This window comes from Capra hircus, chromosome 20 (assembly GCF_001704415.2).
Source record: "Capra hircus breed San Clemente chromosome 20, ASM170441v1, whole genome shotgun sequence".
Taxonomy (NCBI): domain Eukaryota; kingdom Metazoa; phylum Chordata; class Mammalia; order Artiodactyla; family Bovidae; genus Capra; species Capra hircus.
Window position 1 is genome coordinate 56,660,326 of NC_030827.1, and position 25,303 is coordinate 56,685,628.

Sequence of the window (25,303 nt, forward strand, 5' to 3'; positions counted from 1 at the left end):
TGAACTGTGGTGTTGGAGAAGACTCTTGCGAGTCCCTTGGACTGCAAGGAGATTCAGCCAGTCCATCCTAAAGGAGATCAGTCCTGGGTGTTCATTGGAAGGACTGATGCTAAAGCTGAAACTCCAATACTTTGGCCACCTCATGCGAAGAGTTGATTCATTGGAGAAGACTCTGATGATGGGAGGGATTGAAGGGAGGAAGAGAAGGAGACAACAGAGGATGAGATGGCTGGATGGCATCACTGACTCGATGGACATGAGTCTGAGTGAACTCCGGGAGTTGGTGATGGACAGGGAGGCCTGGCGTGCTGTGATTCATGGGGTCGCAAAGAGTCGAACACGACTGAGCGACTGAACTGAACTGCACTGAGTTAGGCAGGTTGGGAACTCAGGGAATTTGCCATCACAGTGTGGACTTGAGGGTTTGGAGCAGGTGGGGGATACACTAAGGGGAAGCAGGTAGTTAGCACTGAGGATCAGGGGTCAAAGATATGAATTCCTCCTCCCAAGAAATTGGGCAATCACCCAGCCCTGGGCTGGACCTCAACAATCTTGGAGAAAGCATTATACATTCTTGTCCTGTGAGCTGTGTCCTGGTGTTCTGAGTTTACACCAGCTGAAACTGAGGTCAAAGAGGGGAAGGGATTTGCCTAAGATCCAGTAGATGGGGGAAATGGGAAGTGGACTCAAGGTTTTCCTTTGACCACTGTCCATGGGAAGGAACTGATCACCTGGACCCTAAAGAAACAGAAATTTGAGTGGAGAAAAGAAAGGAAAGAGGAAAACACTGGACTTGATTCTCCCTGGGAGTGGGAAGAGAGGAAGGTATTCCAAAACAAGAGAAAATTCTCTTATTTTCTGAAGTTGGCTCTGTTTATTCATCATTTCTTCATCACAGTAACTGTTCACCTCCTTTACTCACGACCTTCTCCTGAATCCACACTTCCTGACAGCAGGAAACTCTCCTCCTCCTTCTCCTAAACCTGATTGGTTCCTTCTTCTCATTCACTTTTCCCAATGGCCTCCTGCCACTTGGTAGAATGTTGTGTAATATGGTGTCTCTTCCGCTTTCTTTGTACAGAAACGCCTTTCCTACTCAGTCCCTCGGGACGTAGAGGAAGTAGAGTGGACTGTTGCCTTATAGAAGGAGTTCTGAGTCATTTATTGGGTACCAGCTTCTTCTAGTGTTTAAATCAGGGGTCTCCAACCTCCAGGATCTATTGCCTGATGATCTGAGGTGGAGCTGATCTAATAATAATAGAAATAAAGTGCACAATATATATAACACACTTGAATCATCCCGAAACCATCCCCCTGCCCACGGTTCACAGAAAAATTGTCTTCCGTGAAACCTGTCTCTGGTGCCAAAGAGGCTGGGTACTGCTGGTGTAAATAATACTTCTTCAGCAACCAACGATAGAAATCATCCACTTGTCAGAAACAAACAAATCCATTGTTAATTAGTTTTTATGATACTTTTTGCATCTCCTGAAATGCTGTACAAAGAACCATGGAAACACTTAGAGCTCTAAAAGAGTCAAATACAGCATATTAATACACACTTACAATAGCCATTGTGCCTTTTGAAGCATCTGCCTTTCTAACCATGGGTAACCGGGTATCTAGGACAACTGGGCTCAGGGACATTTCAAAGAAAGGAGGGAAATGTCATTTGTTATGGATAGTTCACAGGGCACCTAAGAATCCTCTGTCATCAAGTTAGAGCAAAAGAAAATAAATGCTGGTCTTTTTTCTAGAGTTTACCAGCAACAATAAGGTCTATGTTCTTCAGGTTTCTGCAGTAGACATTTTGAGCAGCAATGCATTAGGCCTTAAATTAAAATAGTAATTAAAATATTATGCAAAACAATCCCTTATTTATAACATACTAAATTTATTGTAAAGCAGTTTTCTTTCCTCCATGGCTGAATGTAATGAGTTTCTTTCAAAAGAACCATAAAAATCCCGCTCAGAGAAAGGGGACAGTGTTGTTTTTAAATAAGCAATGTAGCTGTCAGCAGATGGTATGAAGATTGATGACTAATGCATTTTTAATGCAGATAATTTATTAGATAATAGAGGTTTTCCCCTTCTAAATTTCCAGTAGGAGGAAATCATTGAGTTTTTCCATTTTAAATTAAAGGCTTTCTACAGCTGGTTTTTCACGAAGCCTTGCAATGGATGATCCAGTTCAATTATGCAACAGGCACACTTAGGATGAAGCCCACTGCTGTAGCTTCCCCATCATCTGTTTACCTTTCATCTCAGCTTGACTCCCTGCACCCACCCTGACAGCACAAACCAAATACAATCCATACCCTAACCAACACCCCTAGGAGAGGGCTGTTAGTATACAGTAAGTGCTCCATGCATGTTTGTTGGATGAAGGAAGGCATATGCTCTTGTTTTTATTGGAAACACTAATTCATAGATTCCTTCTGCTGAAGACACATGTCTTGGCTCATTTCTCAGTGATGACTTGCCATAATTCCCACTGCTTCCTGTCCCTCCGTATTGCCTCCAGAGGTCAGGAAGCAGACAGAGACCAAGCCAACTGTGGACTCAGGTCTCTGTGTTCACAGACATGGTTGACTCCTTTGCCTACTAGGGTTAAGAATAATGAACCCTGTCATGTCCCTATTTTCTTTGCTGAATGAAGTTGAAACTGTTTTATACCATCAGTGCCAAGTGGTCAGGCTTCACTGAGACAGCTGATGGAAAATCAAGGTGGCCAAAAACTTGGGATGAATAAGGTGACGCTCCACAGCAATTTTTTATAACAATGTTAAAGAAACCAACTACTGGAGCCCTCTTACACTGTTGGTGGGAATGCAAACTAGTCCAGCCATAATGGAGAACAGTGTGGAGATAACATAAAAAGCTGGAAATAGAACTGCCTTATGACCCAGCAATCCCGTTGCTGGGCATACACACCGAGGAAACCAGAATCAAAAGAGACACATGTACCCCAATGTTCATCATAGCACTGTTTATAATAGCCAGGACATGGAAGCAACCTAGATGTCATGTCCATCAGCAGACGAATGGATAAGAAAACTGTGGTGCATATACACAATGGAGTATTACTCAGCCGTTAAAAAGAATACATTTGAATCAGTTCTAATGAGGTGGATGAAACTGGAGCCTATTATAGAGTGAAGTAAGTCAGAGAGAAAAACACCAATACAGTATATTAACACATATATATGGAATTTAGAAAGATGGTAACGATGACCCTATATGCAAGACAGCAAAAGAGACACAGATATAAAGAACAGATTTTTGGACTCTGTGGGAGAGGGTGAGGGTGGGATGATTTGACAGAATAGCGTTGAAACACGTATATTACCATCTGTGAAGTAGATCACCAGTCCAAGTTTGATGCACAAAACAGGGTGCTCAGGGCTGGTGCACTGGGACAACCCTGAGGGATGGGATGGGAGGGAGGTGGGAGGGGGGTTCAGGATAGGGGACACAATGTATATCCAGGGCTGATTCATGTCAGCGTATGGCAAAAAACACTACAATGTTGTAATTAGCCTCCAATTAAAATAAATAAGTTAATTGAAAAAAAAGAAAACACCTACCAATGTGGGAGACTCAGGTTCAATCCCTGGATCAAGAAGATCCCCTTGACTAGGAAATGCAACCCGCTCCAGTATTCTTGCCTGGTAAATACCATGGACAGGGGAGTCTGGTGGGCTGCAGTCCAGGGGGTTGGCAAAAGAGTTGGACATGACTGAGCAACTAGACAACAAAACAACAAAGAAAAATAAGTTTAAGTAGAAATGGGGGAAGATGGGGGCACATAGACCAAAAGAGCTTATGGAAAAAAAAAACTTTTCCTTGAAATCTCATTTTATGAGACTCATTTTAAAAGTGCATGCAAGTCCTCATTGTAAACTATATGTACCTGTTTGTTATAATAAAATCAAACAGGGTAAACAAAGCAGAAATTTCCTACCCATCTCTGGTTATTACTGAATTGAGTATTATTTCCTGAAGGATAACCTGAGTTTCAACAGACATGAGGCTACATTTTTAACTACAGTTTGTGAAACCCTGGGTTAGTGTCTCTTACTGAGAGGTTAAGCCACTTGGGTCACGTGCTGGTCAATTTTCTGTGTTAAACTTGGTGAGTGTCCAGATTTTTGTCAAACATTATTTTAGATGTTTTGTGAACTTATTTTTTTAGAAACGGTGATGATTTTAGCCAATAAACTTTCAGTAAAACCAACTAACACCCTGGCACCCCCCACCATAAAGTGGATGAGTGGGCCTCATCCAATTAGCTGAAGTCCTTTTTGCTAGGGGAAGAGGTAATTCTGCTTTCATTCTCAAATTGCAACTCTTCCCTAGGTCTCCAGCCTGCCCCTCTACCCTGCAGACTTTGAACTTGCCAGTGTCCACATTTAGGAAAGGCAGTTCCTTAAAATAAAATGTCTCTTCCTCTGTATATGTCTATATCTTATTTTTTTTCTTGCTTCTCTGGAGAACCTGATTCATACAGGTTGTGACAATCACATTGTGGATGAAAAGGGTAACTGATTTATTGATCATCATCCAAGGAAACAGGCATCAAATTTTTTTTCAGAGAAGAATGATGACTGGCTATGGGCATCGGGTCGCATCACTTCATGGCAAATAGATGGGGAAAAAAATGGAAACAGTTACAAACTTTATTTTCTTGGGCTCTAAGATCACTGTGGATTGTGACTGCAGTCATGAAATTAAAAGATGCTTGCTCCTTGGAAGAAAAACTATGACAAACCTAGACAGCATATTAAAAAGCAGAGACATCACTTTTCTGACAAAGGTCCATCCAGTCAAACCTATGGCTTTTCCAAGAGCCATGTATGGATATGAGAATTGAACCATAACGAAGGCTGAGCACCAAAGAATTGATGCTTTTGACCTGTGGTATTGGAGAAGACTCTTGAGAATCCCTTGGACAGCAAGGAAATCAAACCAGCCAACCCTAAAGGAGGAGAAGACAATGACACCCAACTCCAGTACTCTTGCCTGGGAAATCCCATGGATGGAGAAGCCTGGTGGGCTTCCGTCTATGGGGTCGCACAGAGTCAGACATGACTGATGAGACTTAGCAGCAGCAGCAACCCTAAAGGAAATCAACCCTGAATATTCACTGGAAGGGCATATGCTGAAGTTGAAGCTCCAATACTTTGGTCACCTGAATGGGAGAACCAACTCATTAGAAAAGATGCTGATGCTGGGAAAGAATGAAGGCAGGAGGAGAAGGGCGTGACAGAGGATGAGCTGGTAGGATGGCATCACTGACTCAATGGACATGAGTTTGAGCAAACTCTGGGAGATAGTGAAGGACAGAGAAGCCTGGCATGCTGCAGTCCATGGGGTTGCAAAAAGTCGGACATGGCTGAGAGACTAAACAGCAAGGGTAGTCTCTACTTATGCTGGAATTTTCAACACATGTATGTGAGTTAAGTCACAGAAGCCTCGTCACCTGCACCCTGGTGAACTGCTTGTCAAGTTTTCCAACCACTTTTTCCCTGCGGCAGTTCCATTATAGGTGACCCAACTCAGATTTGCCCTTGATTAGATGTTTGACAGAAGTCATGCTAGATGATTCACTAAGAAAACTGATGAAAGAATAATGAATCCCTTTAATGGATTCAGTTTTTTACCTTTTGTAAAGATGCCCTTTGTTTTCACTTCAAGAGGAAAAAGCTATTGATTCAACCCTGAGTTCCTAAATTCTGATCTACACCTCCCAGTGGGACAAGCATCCCAGTATGCATGGGACTAGGATTTCCTGGGATCCAGGATTTTTAGTGATAAAACCTGAAAAATCCCATGCAAACTGAAATTATTACCAATTTACTCACTTAGTAACTATGCTCTCAAAAGCTAAGTCTGAAACAATGAGTCTTCAAGTCAATAATATTTGTCCCTTTTTGGCCACCTCATTGAACATGGTTGAATGTTAAATATGGTTGGATGGTATCACTGAATCAATGGACATGAGTTTAAGCAAACTTTTGGAGATAATGAAGGACAGGGAAGCCTGGCATGCTGCAATCCATGGGGTCGCAAACAGTCAGACACGACTGAGCAACTGAACAGCAGTTGAACATGGTAAGAAACTGATGGGGCAGGCAGTCGATTGGTTTGATGAAAGATGCAGTTGCTGCTGGCTCTCAGGATGAACCATGGTCTCCAAAATTTTGACTATTCTGATTAGACTCTCATATCCCCTCATTTTTGTTAGTTGACACAGCATGAATAGTGACTTATTTGTTTCTGTTACTGTATAAGAAATGAAAAGGACTAATTTTTTATCAAGTGACACAAGCATGAACTCTGACATACTCTGAGAAATCAGACTTGCCAGATCCTGCTTCTGGGTGGAACAGCACCAGCCCTGGGTTCCAGGCTCATTTGTATAATTCATTCCCCCTCCAGGATGGTTCCCCAAACAGTAGTAATCTCATTCAGTTAAGTTCAGTTGCTCAGTTGTGTCCGACTCTTTGCGATCCCATGGACTGCAGCACGCCAGGCTTCCCTGTTCATCACCAAGGGTGAGAGCTAAAGGAAGAAGCAGGAATAAGGGAGAAGTGAGGAATACAGGAGAAGCAGGGGTCTTAAATGACACCAAGGCTTTACACAACATTAATTATAGGATATGGGAGAGGATTCAGAGGCAATTCAGGATATACATAGAGAGGGTGTCAAATACTAGGAAATGTTCTGTTTGTTCAGCTGAATCTTAATCTCATTCAGTTACCTGCTAATTAGAAGGAATCAAATTACACAACCACTCTCAGCCCATTATAATTTTTTCTGCCAGCTACACAAAAAACGTAGTGTACTATTTTTTTTTTTTTAATATATATATTACTTATTTGGCTGCGTTGGGTCTTAGTTTGGTCAGGTAAGATCTTTCGTTGGAGTGCACGGACTCTCTAGCTGTGATGGTTGGGCTCAGTATTTGTGGCATTCAGATTTAGTGGCGCTGAGTACGTGGGATCTTAATTCCCTGACAAAGGATAGAACCCTTGCCCCCCGTGTTGCAAGGCAGAGCCTTAATCCCTGGATCATCAGGGAAGTCCCCCTAGTCATACTTTTCAACATGGAAAAATGGAATTCTTTACAACTTCATGTGCATATGGGATGATCATAACTTTTAAGGGTTAGTGTTTCGAAGGTTTCCCTTAAATAATTGGTGAAATAAGTGTCCCTGGAGAGGTGCAATAGACTTAAGGAGGTCAGAGAAGCATTCGAGTCAGTCTTCAAGGCCAGTGGCCTTTCCTATCTGTTCTCTTATCCTCAGGGTGAGGGCTGGGAGAAAGCAAATTCCCCTGAACTAGGGTTCAAAAATGGCATTATTTATGGCTTTATCAATTAAAGAGCTAAAGGCTAGAGAGACAATAGAGGATTAACAGTTCTGTCTGTTAGTCCCCATAAACATAACAAAGATGTCAAATAGTCACCATTGTAACCAGGGGAATTGATTTTGTGGACTGTAGACCTCATGGTTCTTGTTTACATTTGTTTCGATGCCCCTCAGCTCATTGCCTGGTGCCCTGTACAGGGAGAGCATCAATAATAGTGGTTGACATACTGCCAGCAGCTTTCATTTGTATAAACTACTGAAAAGAAATGTGATCTGTCGTCACAGTTCCCTTGTGTGTGCTGTATGTACCAAGAGATAGAGGCCCCTATGGTTTCCACAGCCTGGAAATGCACTGAAACAGCCAAAAAGTTATCTCACTGCTCAGATCTTCTTCTACAAGAATAAAACCATAGTGAAGGTTCCTTTAATTAGGAAAATGTGAAGAAGGAAGATTTTGCTGGTAGAGACAGTGAATGCAATAATCTAGATGAGATAATGGAGGAGAAAAATAGAGCCATGGAAGGTCCTTTAGAGGCAGAAGTTTATTTCCAGCAACAAGCCTAGATGGGGAAGCCAGTAGAACTGAGCAATAAAGGAGAAGTAGCAGTCTTAAATGACACCAAGTTTTTACACAATGATATTAATTATAAGATATGAGAGAGAATGCAGAGGTAATTCAGGATATATATATAGAGAGGCCTTCAAATACTAGGAAATGTTCTGTTTGTTCAACTGAATCTTAATTAATTTTTTCTTATTGGGGGTAGAGTTGCTTTACAATGTGGTGCTAGTTTCTGCTGCACAATGACATGAGTCAGCTCTATGGATGCACACATCCCGTCCCTCTTGGAAGGCCCTTCCAACATCCCATCCAGGGCCTCACAGAGCGCCAAGCTTCCTGTGTTATGCAGCAGGTTCCCACTAGCTGGCTGTGTTACAGGTGGCAGCATGTATTAGTCCTCTTGCACTGTTGGTGGGAATGTAAACCAGTACAGCCACTGTGGAGAATGGTGCGGAGCTTCCTGAGAAAGCGAAAAAGGGAACTACCATACGATCCTGCAATCCCACTCCTGGGCATATACCCTGAGAAAACCATAATTAATTTTTATTACAGTGTATGTATGCCTGCCTGCTTGAGTAATTCCCTTTTTAGTTTTTAAGGAACCTCCACACTGTTCTCCACAGTGGCTGTACCAGTTTACATTCCTTCCAACAGCGCAAGAGGATTGATATACCACGTGTAAAATAGCTCCAATACTTTGGCCATCTGATGCGAAGAACTGACTCATTGGAAAAGACCCTGATGCTGGGAAAGACTGAAGGCAGGAGGAGAAGGGGATGGCAGAGGATGAGATGATTGGATGGCATCACTGACTCGATGGACTTGAGTTTGAGCAAGCTCTGGGAGGTGGTGATGGATAGGGAAGCTGGGTGTGCGGCAGTCCACGGTGTCTCAAAAAGTTGGACATGACTGAGCTGCTGAGCTGACTGACACATGCCTGCTAAGTTGCTTCGGTTGTCTCCGAGTCTTTTCGACAGATGATATGGACTGTAGCCCACCAGACTCCTCTGTCCAAGGGTGTCTCCGGGCAAGAATACTGGAGTGAGTTTCCATGCCTTCCTCCAGGGGATCTTCCTGACCTAGGGATGGAACTCAAGTCTCCTGCATTGCAGGCAGATTCTTTACAGCTGAGCCACTGGGGAAGCCCTTTAATTTTAGTATTATTCTTTTAATAATATGCATAATATTAGTACAAATTATATTATTTATTGACTTTCCCTGGGGTTCAGACGGTAAAGAATCTGTCTGCAATGTGGAAGACCTGGGCTCGATCCCTGGGTCAGAATGATCCCCTGGAAAAGGGCTTGGCAACCCACTCCAGTATTTTTGCCTGGAGAATCCCCATGGACAAAGGAGCCTGGTGGGCTACAGTCCTTGGGGTCGAAAAGAGCTGGACATGACTAAGCACACAGCACATAGTATTTATTGGACTTTGCAGGTGGCATAGTGCTAAAGAATCCACCTTGCCAATGCAGGAGACACAGGAAATATGGGTTCGATGCCTGGGTCAGAAAGACCCCCTGGGGAGGGCTTGGTAATCCACTCCAGTATTCTTGCCTCAGGAATCCTATGGATGGAGGACCCTGGTGGGCTACAGTCCACGGGGTTGCAAAGAGTTGGACATGACTTGGCAAGGAAACAACAATAGTATTTAGTTGATGTGATGTTTTGTAATTATAAAATACTGTAAGATTATCCATTGAAATGTCCACTCAAAAGTTGATTAATTAATTAATTCACAATACACTCTGAATATGTTATGTGAGAGGCACTGGGCTTAGTATATGGAATGTGGTCATTGTCTTCAAGGAGCTCAAACCCAGAAACAGAATTTTGCCCCTGGAATTCTGGGGTCTACTTTGTAAGATGGGACTTCTTTCAGATGTGATGGGATACACATGTGTGAATGTTGCGTAGATCCCGGAGTTGGACTTAGACTTTTTTGTTGATGTTGTTATCTGGCTGTGCCAGGTCTTAGCTGCCGCAAGCAAGATCTTCGATCTTCACTATGGTGTGCAGGGTCTTTAGTTTTGACGTGTGAACTCTTAGTTGAGCCATGTTGCCGGGAGCCAACATGAGGAACTCCGCCCATGGCAAAGGTCATGAGGAAGGAGGCTTCAGCATACGCAAAGGCAGGATTGAGCCTCAGGAAAACCCCTGTTCCCGAGCATCTACCCCCAAAACCAGAGTCTGTTTTATGCTCTCACCTATACCTCTGATTTTAAGGGGGGCTGTTCCCCCATCACCTCTCTCGGAGAAGGAGTTAAATTGCAGCTCCAGTTAATAAAAATTCCTGGGCGTGACAAGAGTGTTTCAACTTACAAACTCCTCTGAAGGTTCTCTAGACTGCCTGAGCGGGTTAGTCTGGCCACATGTGATTGTTTACAGCCTCTCAACCGTGAGGGGCACGAGATGCTTTAAAACTTTCTAAATACAGATTCTTTTGAGAAGTTAGAAAATTATTAGTATAGTATAGTGGGTTGATTAAAAATTATATTGGTGAAGGGTTTTTCATTTGTTGAGCCAATATTTGCTGCTAAATCTCCATATTCCCTGCCCTTATATTAAATATAACTAGCATATAGGAGAAATAAGTATTAACCTTTAGGATTAATCATGTTAAACCTTAGGCTAAGTAAATTCCTTTCTTGATTTTAACCCACTACACCCTCACCCTGTAAGAATGCAACTTTATTTGGAAGGTGGCGCCTGGTTTAAGAAAAAATCACTCCTAGAAAAATAAGTTTTCTGGTTGACTGACCATTATCAGAAAGGGCCATAAAATGTCAGCAGGCCTCATGGCCAGAAGATGATGTAAAACCCCTAAAACCTTTGTATAATTTTATATGAAGCACCTGATTGTGACAAGGGTCAGGTCTGCTGACCCCGCATGACTCTGTATTCATTCCTATGTATAACAAAAAGTGTATAAGCAAACCTAAAAAATAAAGAAATCGGATCAGTTTCTGGAAAGACTGATTCCCCCGTGTTGTTCTTTCTTTCCCCTTCTGGCTGAATTCCCATCTGGAACGTGGGTACTCACCAAGCCTGCTAATTTTGCCTAGGCTTCTAAGATCGGACTGGGGAGGCCTCAGTGCCTCCTCTCCTGCGGGAGAGCGGAAAGACGCCTGTGGCCTATGTAGGTGGTGCAAGCTTCTTGTCTTGAAGCTTTATTGGTATCCCACATAAACCAAGTTATTCAGCCTCTTTTTCTCCACTAATATTTCCTACTACACTATCCTTTTTAATCTCTCTTTATATCTGTAATTAAATAGCTTTTTCCTAGGATGCCTACTCCGTCTCCCCTTTGAATTACCCTGGATCCACTGGGGCTGGACCCTGGCACCATGTGGGATCTAGTTCCCTGACCAGGTATGGAATCTGGACCCTCTACTCTGGGGCCACAGAGTCTTAGCCACCCAACCACCAGAGATGTCCTCCAGAGTTGAACTTTGGCACAGATCAGACCTTTCCTTTATTCACCATGATCACATAGTACCTAGCACTCCCTGGAACACAGTAGGTGCTTAATGATATTTGTTACAGTGGAAAAGGCAGGTGGGAGGGTGGCATACCCACTGGAAATTACAGAAATACCTGGGCAGCCACGAGATGTCCCCGTTGCCAGAGTCCCCTGCAGTGGCCAGCTTTCCTCTGTCCTTGAGGACTTTTCTTTGCCTTTTTCTGCCTCCCTAGTGGTACCAATGAAGGCCTTTTTGTTCCCAAATTGGTCTCCGGGAAACCAGGCCAAGGGCTTGAAGGTGGCCTCCTGCAAGAAAACTGTGCCTCTTCTCCTCTTGGCCCTCGAGCAATATTTTCTTTCCAAAATCCTCTGCTACCCTCCATATTCCAATGCACTTAAATTTGTTTTCTTAGAGTATTGTAACCGATTTCTCAATTCATTAGAAATTTGAATTTAGAATTTAGACATCAGCCAGATTTAGAAATTTAGAATTTAGAAATCAGCCAGGATGTGCAGACATCTGACAAGTAACAAGTATGGTCTTCATTTGGATAGTTCCCTGAACCCAAATATGAAGTTGAACTTTCAGGTTCATATTTGATGTCATTTAATTCAAATATTCAGTTTGAGTTTATGTGGCTGAATTAGGAAAGGAATGTCTGCTTCTTACATAGTGGCCTTTAGTCATTTGCCAACATGACTGTGTGACTAAATTGGTATCAGATTACAGATTAGGTCCTGTGTCCTTTCGAATCAGCAGTCTGAAGGAGATGTAATTCTGATGGGAAAACAAAGGTATGTAAGCAGCTCATTTGCCTCTTTCCTGTTTGATCATCCCTGTTTTCTTTGGACCTTAATCATAGAGATGAGATCATTCAGCAACATTTAACTTAGTTCTTGATTTCTGCTTTACTAAATATATGCAACATACAACAAATATTACTAAATATATACAACACTTTACCTAACCTGGTGGTTCCTTTCTTGGATTAGGAAAAGTAAGAAGAAAGAATTTAGCAGTTAGAGAAAGACCCTCTACCCCCAGGTTACCCTTAGTAAATTTGCAGGTGGACCATTTGGGCAAAAGAAAATCCAGTTTCAGCTGGACCACGTGGGCAGGGGGCTTCCCAGGTGGCTCAGTGGTAGAGGATCCACCTGCCAATGCAGGAGAGGCAGGAGACATGGGTTCTATCCTTGGGTTGGGAAGATGCCTCAGAGGAAGAAATGGCAGCCCACTCCAGTATTCTTGCCTGGAAAATTCCATGGACAGAGGAGCCTGGTGGGCTACAGTCCATGAGGTAACAAAAGAGTCAGACATGACTAAGTGACTGAGCGTGCACACACGCATGTGGGTTGGACAGCATCTCAAGGAAGATGGGGAGAAGCCAGCAAATCTGCACGCAATGGAAAGATGAGCAAAAATCTGACCTCCTGCCTCAATGATTCATTAAGATCATTTCCCCTTTATCCCTTTAAAAATCATCTTAGCCGAGCAGGATCTTTGGAGTTGGTCTCTGGACCTAAGTCTACTGTCTCCCCAGACTGCCGCTTTTCTGAAAAAGTAAATTTCTTCTCTACCGAAGCTTGCCCCTCAATTTATTGGCTGTTGAGTCACCAGTTGCTAAAACTGGATTTGGTTACAGTTAGAAATATTGCGGATTTTCCAGCCATTTGGAAAATATGTTGATCCAGTAGGCTCTTGGATTCAAGTTCTCGTTAGCTTGTTTGTCCTTTCATCTATAGCCAAGAAAGGAGTGACCTAAGCAAGAAATATAGAGGGCATGATTTCATCCCTGCAGATCTGAAACCCGGCCTCAGAAGGGGCAGTTGTAAAGAGCCTGCATTCATTTGAGCTGCTGGGAATCCTGGTGGCTCAGACCGTAAAGAATCTGCCTACAATACAGGAGACTAGGGTTCAGTCTCTGGGTGTGGAAGATCCCCTGGAGGAGGAAATGGCAACCCACTCCAGAATTCTTGCCTGGAGAGTTGCATGGACAGAGGAGTCTGGAGGTCTACAGTCCATGGGGTAGAGTCAAACGTGACCTACGAGAGACACAGCAACTACATTCACTTGACCTTCTCTAAACACACGGTTAATTTGAGAACACATTCCAACACTGAAACATCGTTTTCCTCCCCATTTCTTGAAAGGGTGGCCCTTTCCCTCTCTTTTCTGCTCTGTTCAAATAGTGAAATTGACATAACACATTTGCAGGGAGTTGCTTTGCTCTACTGCAAGGATAGGAGAAGGCAATGGCACCCCACTCCAGTACTCTCGCCTGGAAAATCCCATGGACGGAGGAGCCTGGTAGGCTGCAGCCCATGCGGTCACTAAGAGTCGGACAAGACCGAGTGACTTCACTTTCACTTTTAACTTTCATGCATTGGAGAGGGAAATGGCAACCCACTCCAGTGTTCTTGCCTGGAGAATTCCAGGGACGGGGGAGCCTGGTGGGCTGCCGTCTATGGGGTCGCACAGAGTCGGACACGACTGAAGCGACTTAGCAGCAGCAGCAACTGCAAGGATGCCTTCAAGAAAAGACACTTTTATGACATGTGCACTGAAAACATTGCTGTTGTTTCTTTTAAATCATTTTATTACCAGTGTATGTGTTTCCTTATATTAATAATAAACATTTTGAGTACATACTATGTGCCAGATACTGCATTAGGGGTTTTATATATTTTAATTTCAATATTTGATTTGCATATTCCAACTCATATCCTCAAAAATGTCCTGTCATGTATTATTTACTATATTTTACAGAAGATGAACAGAAACTCAGAGTGTTGGGCTGAGAAAGTCATGTTACATGCTCAAACTGGTATTCGAGTTCAATTTGAACACATAGACTCTTAATTTTTTACCACGTGTATATGTGTGTGTTAGCTGCTCAGTCTTGTCTGCCTGTTTGTGACCCCATGGTTTATAGCCTGCCAGGCTCCTGTGTCCATGGGATTTTTCAGGCAAGAATACTGGAGCACGTTGACCCAGGGATTGAACCCATCTCTCTTGCGTCTCCTGCATTGGCAGGCAAAGTCTTTAACACTGCACCACCTGGGAAGTCCGTTCTTCACCATGTTGGTGGCAATCAGCTGTTTTCTCATTCTCTTGGTGTGGTTCTGTACTGATCTCAAAACCAATCAGTCCTCAGTCCTGTGAGTTAGCCATGTTAGAAAGACACATTTAAGGAGAATAGCTAGCAATATCTGAGCATCTATATTTACTGAACACTGTGCCATGCAATTACATGTATCATCACAGCTGTGCGGAGTATATGTGGGAGGGCTGGGAAAAAGCGGAAAAAAGAAGTTTCCTGAATTGTGGAGACAAAGGTTTAACTGTTAGTAGATCAGCAATAAACATGTTTAAATTGTCAAACTATTTCCTCCATGTTTCTGAATGTAGGCCTTTTTGGGGAGGAGCATCATTCTAATAATGGGCTTCCCAGATGACCCTAGTGGTAAAGAATCTGCCTGCCAATGCAGAAGGCTTGAGACACAGGTTTGATTCCTAGGTCAGGAAGATCCCCTGGAGGAGGGCATGGCAACTCACTCCAGTATTTTTGCCTGGAGAATCCCATGGACAGAGGAGCCTGACGGGCTACAGTCTATAGAGTCAGAAAGAGTCGGACAAAAATGAAGCTACTGAGCATGAATGCACGCATCATTCTAATAATAAAGCGTTCAGTCCTGTTTGTTCGGAATTGCAACATCACCCTGAAAAATAACATGACTCCAGTAGTCTATGTCAGAGATCAGTAGAGATCTTCAATCAAGAACCCACTGCTGCTCTGGAATAATCCTTTTCTTCCTGACCACTTTAGGTTAATAGAGCAAAAGTCAAAAGCGTTGAAGTCATGCAAAAGCTTTTAGGAAAATGTATGTATCAAATAAATGGGTCTTTAGAAAAAACAATCTGAGAGTTGATGAACGCTAATAATATTAGCTTCAATTATATTTAGCCTTTTTCAAATAAAGCCCACACAAAGAGATAAGAGAGGATGGCTCCATTTCTGCTCCCCCAACCCCTCCCTCTCTACCAGGGATGACTCACAGCTGAATCTGGGACCTAAAGAGCAGACAAAGGGATCAACAGTAGAGCTGAAGGAAGATGGCGCCGCCCCTCTTTTCTCTCTAATTGCTGACACACAGGCCTCCCAAGAGAGGCTGGAATTGGGCAGGATGTGAGTTCTCTCTATCTGGTAGATTTCACTCTTTGATACTTATTGTCTTCCTCTCCCAGTTGTCATTCTCTGCGATTAAGTAAAAATAAATGTTAGCACCATTAGGAGGCTGAGATAATTCTGTGGCGTATACTAATTCACCCAGGTCTGTCTGCCGTGTGTTTGCAAATGCCAAGCCCAGCTCTCTTCGTTTCTGGATCTTTAGAAAACACTATTTATAACATGAGTTGTCACCCATCGGAGACACTTTCTCTAAGTGATAATGAAGCTTGCTGTGTTTACACAAGAGCCTATGTCTCAGTAAATCACAGCCTTCCCTTTGCCTACCGTCAATGCTATCCAGCCAGCCAGCAATACCAGCACATGGGGTCGGAGAAGGAAAAAAACCAGTTTGCAGATGTCTGATAACTAACCACAGTGGCTTCCTTGTTCATGTTTTTCCCCTAGAATGAGTCACTTGTCAGAGGAAATTATGTTGATAGCTTTCATGTAGTTACACTGATAACAAATTAGCACTTTCCATCGCTGTGTGCATTCATTTGTAGTGATGCCAGTCCACTTCCCTGCAATTCCTTAATATCCATGTGGGTAATAACAATTTTCATCAGGGAGTTGGAACAATAGGGAGGCCTCACTCTCCCTTCTGGAAACAGACACCTCTATTTCCCTATTTTCCATTTTTATTCTCATCTTGGCTGGCTGGCTGCGGTGTCTCATAGCAGTCCGTGACATAACTACTAAGTGTAAGAAACGCCGCGGGAAGAAGGAGCCACCCCTATGGACTGTTGATCAAGGCCTTTTATTGGGCGGTCACTCTCGGGCAGAACTCCCGGGGGCGGGTAAGCAAGGAAGCGAGGTGGGGTCTGCGAAGCAAAGGGAGTCTGTGGGGTAAAGGAAGTCTGCGGAGTCTGCGAGGTGTGAGGGGTGGGGAAGGGTTTTATAGCCCCAGCCGGGGCCCCCATATAAGGAAGAAAACGCAGGCTCAGCGGTGATTGGTGTCCAAGGGCTCCGTGTCGGCTCCTGATTGGTCGGCTTGGTTGCTGGCCCGTCTCCGGGGTGTGTCTGCAGCACTCTCGGCCAGGACATGTCCCGACATGCCCGGGCATGCCCAGGCATGCCTCAACACGCCTGACCTTGCCCTGACCTTTCATCCTGACCTTGCCCTGACCTTTCATCCCGGCCTTTTTGATATAGGACAAGGGGCGCCGACTCTCTCTGGCTACTTCCTGCTGAACGGGGGTGACGAGGGGTAGGGTACGGCCGGGATGGGGTAGGGTATGGCTGGGATGACAGGGGGCGTCTGCCATTAATCTTGCCATGGAGTGCTTGTTGGAAGCCCTTGGTACTGCTGTCGCATCACCATCAGCTGGATCGTGTTGAGCCGTTGTTTGGTGAAGGCCAAAAGCTTGTTTGGGATACAGGGCCCGAAAGTCAGGAGCAGTAGGTCCCACTAGGGAAGATAGCAAAGTTGTCAGTCAAGGGGAGCTCTGGAAGCTCTGGAACCAGGATTCAACCCGCCCTGCTGGGCCTCTCTCTCTCTCTCGCCTTTTGCCTTCCTTCCTGGCAGTTTCTGCCTTCGTCTCTCTCTTTTTTCCTTCGATTCTGTCTCTCTTTTCTGCTTCTCTACCTTGCTCTTTCCTTTCCCTTCTGTCACACTCTCTAACTCCTTTCTGTCTCCCTTTCCTCTCACTCTTTCAGTTTCAGTGTTTCTCTTCCTTCCTTCCCTCACTCTCTCCGCCACTCTATCTCTCTCTCCTACTTTCTTTTGCTTTCTCTCCTTTCTCTTCAACTCTTCTCTTTCCTTTATCTGACTTTCTTTTGCTTTCTCTCACTTTCTCCTCTTTCCTTCTCTGGTTCCATTTCCCCTGGTTCTTTCCTTCCCTCGTCTTCCTTCCTTTGTCTGCGTCTCTTCCTCTCTGTCCTATTCCTTCTGTCCTCTCCCTCTGTTGCTCTCCCTAAGGTCTTCCTCCCTCTCCTCTTAATAAAAGATTTGGATGGTGGTTTCTCAGTCACTCAGGAATCGGCGACAGAGGGGTTCAGGTAATGGTCAGTTTGGTCGGCCCCGTGAGGGTGGAGCAGTAGGAGTGACCGGGAGGAGGGGTCAGGGCCAGGGCCACCCCTGTCTCCGGGAGACCCGGGGGAGCTCGTTTGAGTCGGGTCAGGTGGTACCAGGGCTCGTGTCCCAGGAGTTTGGCTGCTGTAGGAGTGGTGAGGATTACAGTATGGGGTCCTGTCCAGCGAGGCTGTAGTGGGCGGGGACTCAGGGTTTTCAGCAGTACCTGATCTCCTGGGGCTAGAGGCCGGGTGGGCCCCTCGTCGTCTGTCGGTTGTGGCAGGACCCGATCTGCGTGTTCCCTCAGCAAGGATCGCAGGAGGGAGAAGAGGGGGAGGTACCCCGCGAGTGGGGGAGCCTCTCCCTCGGGGAGGTGAGTCAGGAGATAGGGCCTGCCATAGAGCAGTTCAAAAGGGGTCAAACCTGTTTTGGAGTGTGGTGCGGTGCGAATGCAAGTGAGCGCCAGAGGAAGGAGGTCGACCCAAGACAGCCGCAGTTCTGAGGCTAGCTTGGTCAGATGCGTCTTGATGATGCCGTTCACCTGCTCTACCTTGCCTGACGACTGGGGCCGATAGGGGATGTGAAGATGCCAGCCGATACCTAGGGCTGTAGCCACCTGCTGAGAGATCTGCGAGATAAATGCCGGCCCATTGTCAGACTGGAGAGAGTTTGGCAACCCAAATCTGGGAATGAGATGGGCCGTCAAGACCTCCGCCACTGCCGCTGCCGTCTCCCGGGCTGTGGGGAAGGCCTCGACCCATCCTGAAAAGGTGTCCACCAAGACCAGCAGATAGCGGTAGGTTTGATGTCTGGGCATGTGGGTGAAGTCTATCTGCCAATCCTGCCCGGGCATATGTCCCCTCAACTGGTGAGTCTCCTGTGGAGGTCGGAGTCCTCCTTGAGGAGAGGTGGAGGCACATGTGGACAGGATGGGTGGACGGCATATATGGTCTGTCTGAGATGTGGGGGAGAAAAGACAGGGCTGAGAAAGGAAAAGAGAGCTCTTGGTCCAATGTGGAGGGTATTGTGAATTTGGGATATTATGGTCTTAGCCTGGCGGTCAGGAAGCACCGGTTTACCATGGAGCAGTATCCATCCCGACGGGTGCCTCTGAGCCCCTTCTTGCGCCAGCAAGGCTCTGGCTTCCTTGCTCGAATAATCTGGGTTGAGGGTGGATCTCAAAGTCAGCAGGGGCTCAGGGGCTTGTTGGAAGGTAATTTGTCGAGCCACTTGATCTGCCGTGTTGTTACCCAGAGCGACAATGTCATGAGTATTTTGGTGTCCCTTGCAGTGTATGATGGCGACCTCTTTGGGCAGGGATAAGGCATCCAACAGTTGAGTAATGTGGGGGGCATTACAGGTGGGGGATACTTTAGTGGTCAGGAAGCCCCGTTCTTTCCAGATTGCCGTGTGAGAATGGGCAATCAAGAAGGCATATTTGGAGTCTGTGTAAATATTGGCCCTTTTTCCTTCTGCTAGGTGTAAGGCTCTAGTTAGGGCTGTTAGTTCAGCCTTCTGAGAAGTCGTCCCGGGTGGCAAGGGCTGAGCCTCCAGGACTTTCCGGGTGGTTACCACAGCATAGGCCGCCCTTCGGTTTCCATTGGGGTCTCCCTTTGAGCTCCCATCGATGAACAAAGTTAGCTCTGGATTTGGTAGAGGTTTGGAAAACAGGTTGTGGGGTGGTTGCATAAGGGACTCAAGGACCTCCGAGCATGAGTGGGTTGGGGGTTCTGAGGAGAGAGGGAGTGAGGGTAGCGAGGAAAGCGGGTTTAATTGTGGGGAGCGGCCCACAGAAACCTGAGGATTGTCTAGGAATACCAGGTGAAATTGTTGGAGCCTGGACTCGCTGAGTTCAGAAAGAAATCTAGAGGCTAAAAGGTCACCAAGACGGTGAGGTAAGAAGATGGTCAGGGGTTGGTCATGAATCAGCTTTTTTGCATCGGCGTACAACGTTGTCGCCACCGCCAGTGCCCGCAGGCAGGGGAACCATCCCCTGGCTGTGGGGTCAAGTTGTTTGGATATGTAAGCAATAGGCAGCAATTCGAGGCCAATCGGTTGCACCAAGGCTCCAAAGGCTATCCCTCCCTTTTCATCAGAGTATAGATGGTGCGGATAGTTGGGATTTGGGAGAAAGAGAGGGGGTGCAGCTAATAGGGTTGAGCGTAAAGCATGGAAGGCCCGAATCACTTCAGTGGGGGAAGACAGCGGCCCTGTGGGAGTCTCTTTGGCTGCCGCATATAGAGGTTTGGCCAGGGTAGCATAATTTGGGACCCAGTGTCGGAAGAATCCCGTCAGTCCTAAGAAGGACAATATCTGGTCTCCGTCGGCCGGAGGGCAAATGGACCGGAGGAGGCTACACCGGTCTGCTGTCAGGGCTTTAGTGGTCCGAGTGATTTGGAGACCCAGATAGACGACAGAAGTCCGAGTCAGTTGGGCTTTGGATTGTGAGGCTCTGTAACCCTGGGAACCAAGGAAATTGAGGAGGGTTGCAGTATGTTGTCGGGAGGTCTCTTCTGAGGGGCTGCAAAGGAGCAAGTCGTCTACGTATTGGAGGAGGGTGCTAGGGCGAAGCGAGCACCTAGCCAGATCCCGGGACAGAGCTTGCCCGAAGTAGTGGGGACTGTCTCTGAACCCCTGAGGGAGTACAGTCCATATGAGTTGTGTGGTCAGCTGGGTGTCGGGGTCAGTCCAGGTGAACGCAAAGAGGAATTGGCAGTCGGGGTGGAGTGGGATGATAAAAAAGGCGTCCTTGAGGTCAATAACGGTGAAATGGAGAGTCTGAGGAGGTATGGAAGAAAGGAGGGTGTAGGGGTTAGGGACAAGTGGATGGGCAGGGGTCACCGCCGCGTTGATCAGGCAGAGGTCCTGCACTAGCCGGTAGTCTCCTGAAGCCTTCCGAACAGGGAGGATAGGCGTGTTACAGGGGGAGGTCGTGGGGATCAGGAGACCCTGTCCCACGAGACGGTCGATGATGGGCTTTAGCCCTCTGAGGTTGCGAGTAGATAAAGGAAACTGGGACCGGGCTGGGAAACAGGTGGGGTCCCTTAGCGGATGAGGACTGGAGGGTGGTGCCGAGACACCACCGGGACTCAGGTGTCCCAGACCTCAGGATTAACAGAAGGGGTTTAAGGGTCAACCAGTAGCATTAGGAAGGCCCCTGACGTGGGAGCCGATCCTGGAGCTAGCTGAAGAATGGCCTTCAGCTTAGCAAGTATATCTCTTCCTAAGAGAGGAGTAGGGCAGGAGGGGATGACCAGAAAGGAGTGGGTAAATAGACAGGAATCTAACTGACAGGATAGTGGTTGGGTTTGGAGCGGGCACGAGGGTTGGCTGTCAATGCCCATAACCGAAACCTGGGAAGGACGTAGAGTGCCTCCGAAAGAGGGAAGGACCGAATAGGTAGCCCCCGTATCAACCAAAAAATTGATGGACTTACCCGCTACCTGGAGCGTTACCCTGGGCTCGGCTTGGGTTATTGGGGTCCCCGAGTCTGGGTGGCGTCAGTCACCGTCGAAGTTCAGCAGCTCCAAAGCCGAAGGAGGGCAGGAGGTCTCCCTGGGGCGCTCTGGTCCCCGGCCCCTAGAGGTCGAGGCCCGAGAGGCCTGGGGACAGTCACTAGCCCAGTGTCCTCGTCGTTTGCACAACGGGCACGGCTTGGAAGGAGGTCGCGAATTGGGGCACATCCTGGCCCAGTGCCCTTCTTGGCCGCACTTGAAGCAGGCCCCCGGAGGGGGGTTTTGGGGCCCTGAGCCCGCCGCCAGCCGCAGGGCCGCTACCAAGGCCTGGGTTTGCTGGTTTAGGAGGCTTGCCTGAAATTCGGCCTTTTGCTTGAGCCTTGCCTTTCGGCTGGCCTCAGCAGTTTCCTCGCGGGTAGACCTTAAAAGCCATTTTTACCAGGTCTCGGATAGGGGTCTGAGGGCCGTCCTCAGCCTTGGCCAACTTTTTCCGGATATCGGGGGCAGACTGGGAAATAAAACGATTGGCCAAGGTGGCTGCCCCGATGGGGGACTCCGGGGACAGCCTGGTGTATTGGACGAGGGCCTCGGTCAGCCCATTAAGGAACATGGCTGGGTTTTTGTCGGGCCCCTGGGTCACCTCCTCTAGTTTGAGGAGGTTTACAACCTTATGAGAGGACGTTTCCATCCCGTCGAGGATACACTCGATCATATAGCGTACTCGCAGCTGGCCGCCACCCCTCTCCTGGTAGTTCCAATCAGGGTCAGTGTCAGGAACCGCCTGAGCCCCTGGGGGGCGCTTGGGGGAGGGGTTGGCATAGTGCCGCTGGTCGGCCTGAGCCTTGGCTGCTGTCCAGATGGCCTGCCTCTCCTCGGGGGTGGTGGTAGACCCCAGGATGACATATAGGTCCTGCCATGTCAAGGCGTAGGCATGGGTCAGACCAGTAAACTGCTTAATGTACTGAGCGGGGTTGGAGGAGAAGGAACCCAGTTTGGCCTCAATCTGTGCTAAGTCTTGGAGGGAGAAGGGGACATGGACTTAGGCTAGACCCTCAACTCTGGCTACTTGTTGGAGAGGGAGTAGTGGGGCTGGGGGAGGGGGAAGGGAGGCTCCCGGAGGGTTGCAGTGGGAGCTAACTGGAGAAGGGGAGGGAGTGACGAGGGGAAGAGGAGGATATAAGATAGGGCTAAGGGCTGGAGGATCCAGGACCGGTGGTGGAGTCTCAGGGGCGGGAGCGGAGGTAGGAGGGTCCGGAGTGGAAGGGGAGGTAGCAGAAACCGGAGTGAAAGGGGTAAGGGCCGTGGGAGAGGTATAGGGAGGAGGGGCCACCAAATCTTCCAGGCGAACAGAGAAAGCAGAGGACTCAGAAATGGGAGGAGCTGGTTTAGCCCGGGAGGGTGGAATCGGGGGAGCCATGGTAAGCAGGATTTGGCGGGGAGTGCATGTGGTGCACAGGGTGGGGCGAGAGCACAACGCCCAAAAGGCCTGAACATAGGGGGCCTCAGACCATTTTCCCATTTTTCGGCAGTAGTTATCTAAATCACGGAGGACATCAAAGTCAAATGTCCCTGTGGCTGGCCATTGTGAGCCATTATCTAGGGGATACTGAGGAACACAGAAAAGTGAGCTGCTTGGAGCAGATATATCCCTTTAGTCTTAGGGTCCCCAGGTTAGCCAGCAGGCACTCTAAGGGGGTGGAGTATTGGGGATCGGGTTTGGAGGCCGTCGATCCCATGGCGATCACCAAACGTGGAGACAAACCCCCGCTGCCTGAACGCCTTCGGGTGCCAAGGGAAGCCAGAGGTCCGTACAGCCGTTCGGGACGTCTCCCTCACGAGCTGGTGACCGGGAGGGCCCAGTAAGTGGCCACTTGTTACCGGGTCCTAGGAAGTGGTCGCCAGGGAGGGTGGGCCCCAAAGCCAAAGGGATTTATCCCGTATCCTGCCGTCCGGGGGGTTGGTCAGCCGCCTGGGTCCAGGGGGCTACCGTGGCGGTGGAGCTCGAGGGGGCCTCACCTCGAGACGTGGCGCAGATGTAAGAAACGCCGCGGGAAGAAGGAGCCACCCCTATGGACCGTTGATCAGGGCCTTTTATTGGGCGGTCGCTCTCAGGCAGAACTCCAGGGGGCGGGTAAGCAAGGAAGTGAGGGGGGGGTCTGCGAAGCAAAGGGAGTCTGCTGGGTAAAGGGAGTCTGCGGAGTCTGTGAGGTGTGAGGGGTGGGGAAGAGTTTTATAGCCCGGGCCGGCGCTCCCATATAAGGAAGAAAACGCAGGCTCAGCGGTGATTGGTGTCCAAGGGCTCCGTGTCGGTTCCTGATTGGACGGTGAGGGCTTCATGTCAGCTCCTGATTGGTCGGCTTGGTTGCCGGCCCGTCTCCGGGGCGTGTCTGCAGCACTCTCGGCCGGGGCATGTCCCGGCATGCCTCAACACGCCTGACCTTGCCCTGACCTTTCATCCTGACCTTGCCCTGACCTTTCACTAAGAACATGAGTGATTCTTCGTTGATTGAATGTGGTTCACCTGAGTTGTGAGCAGTGTCTCAGGAGGAAAGAAAGAGACCTGTAACGACAGTTGGAGTCTGGGGTTAGCAGATGCAAACTGTTATGTGTAGAATGGTTAGACAACAAGGTCCTGCTAGTGTATTGTACAGGGAGCTGTATTTGAGATCCTGTGATAAGCCATAATGGAAAAGAATATGCAAAAGAATATACATGAGCGTAACTGAGTCACTTTGTTGTACAGCAGAAGTTAATGTTTTGTCGGAACTCTCCATTATGACCTGTCCGTCTTGGGCCCTGCACAGCAAGGCTCATACCTTCTTTGAGTTATACAAGCCCCTTCGCCATGACAAGGCTGTGGTCCATGAAGGGGCAGAAATTAACCCAACATTGTAAGTCAACAATATTTCAATAAAATTAAAAAAAAAAAAAAAGAAATTGCAATCTCTGATGAATGGTAGCTGCCACAGCTACCTTTCTTGGAAAGCAAAATCAGGATCCAAAACAGCAATTTAAGTCCTATTTACAGGGTTAACATTCATTTTCTAAAATGAATTAGCAGTCAATTCAGTCAAACAACTGGTCTGATGAGTTGGAAAATTTAGAGTCAGCTAATCAACTGAGCCTGCAAATCATTAAGCTTATTCTTTATGTAGTCATAAGATCCCACTTTATTTTTCAGTGATGTCTTTATCATTTTGGTTTTATGTACAAATCAAAATGACAGTTACTTTGACAACTGTAGACTTAATTAATAGCTTAGCAAAGAAAACCTGTCTTTTCCAAAGTTCTCATAAATCTACAAAAATGACTCAGCTAGTAATTTCTGTTTACAAAACCAAATTGTAGTATCCAGAATATTCCTAATTAACAGTTGAACTCCAGCCCTCACCCCCTTCCACCATGATTACATAATGCAGGATGAAGGCAATGCTATTTAGCATTTTGTTTTAGACTGTCAACATATTTGAAATACATTGTACCAAGAGGAGCTTCCCAGTTGACTCAGTGGTAAAGAATTCCCCTCCCTGTTCAGGAAACGCAGGAGACATAGATTTGATCTCTGGGTTGTGAAGATCCCCTGGAGGAGGAAATTGCAACCCACCCAGTATTCTTGCCTGGAAAATCCCATGGACAGAGGAGCATGGTGGGTTACAGTCCATAGGGTTGAAAAGAGTCAAACTGGACTTAACAACTGAGCACATATCAGGAAATGTCATTTGAGGCAATTTCATATTAGGTCAACTAACTCAGAGGGGATAAAATATTTTTGTGTTTATTTTTTGTCTTTTAATTTTGTGGCACTAGAGGGAAAAATTAAAGTTTGACACATGCCTAATAAATTAACTTACTGAGTTAACCTAACTGTACCTTAAGAACAGGGCTTCCCTGGTGGCTAAGTTGGTAAACTATCTTCCTACAAAGCAGGAGAACTGGGTTCAATCCTTGGGTCAGGAAGATCCCTTGGAGAAGGGAATGGCAACCCACTCCAGTATTCTTACCTGGTGAAATCCAAGGACAGAGGAGCCTGGTGGGGTCGCAAAGAGTCAGAAATGACTGAATAACTAACAACTAGACCTTAAGAAGATGCAGAAAATAACCCACAGACTAAGGAGTTGATTCAATTCCTGGCAGATGATCTATTGTAATTGTGTGAGCAGTCTTCTTGGGTGGCTGGGTTGGGGGGGGTGTTGTGAGTTGTTGCAATAAGT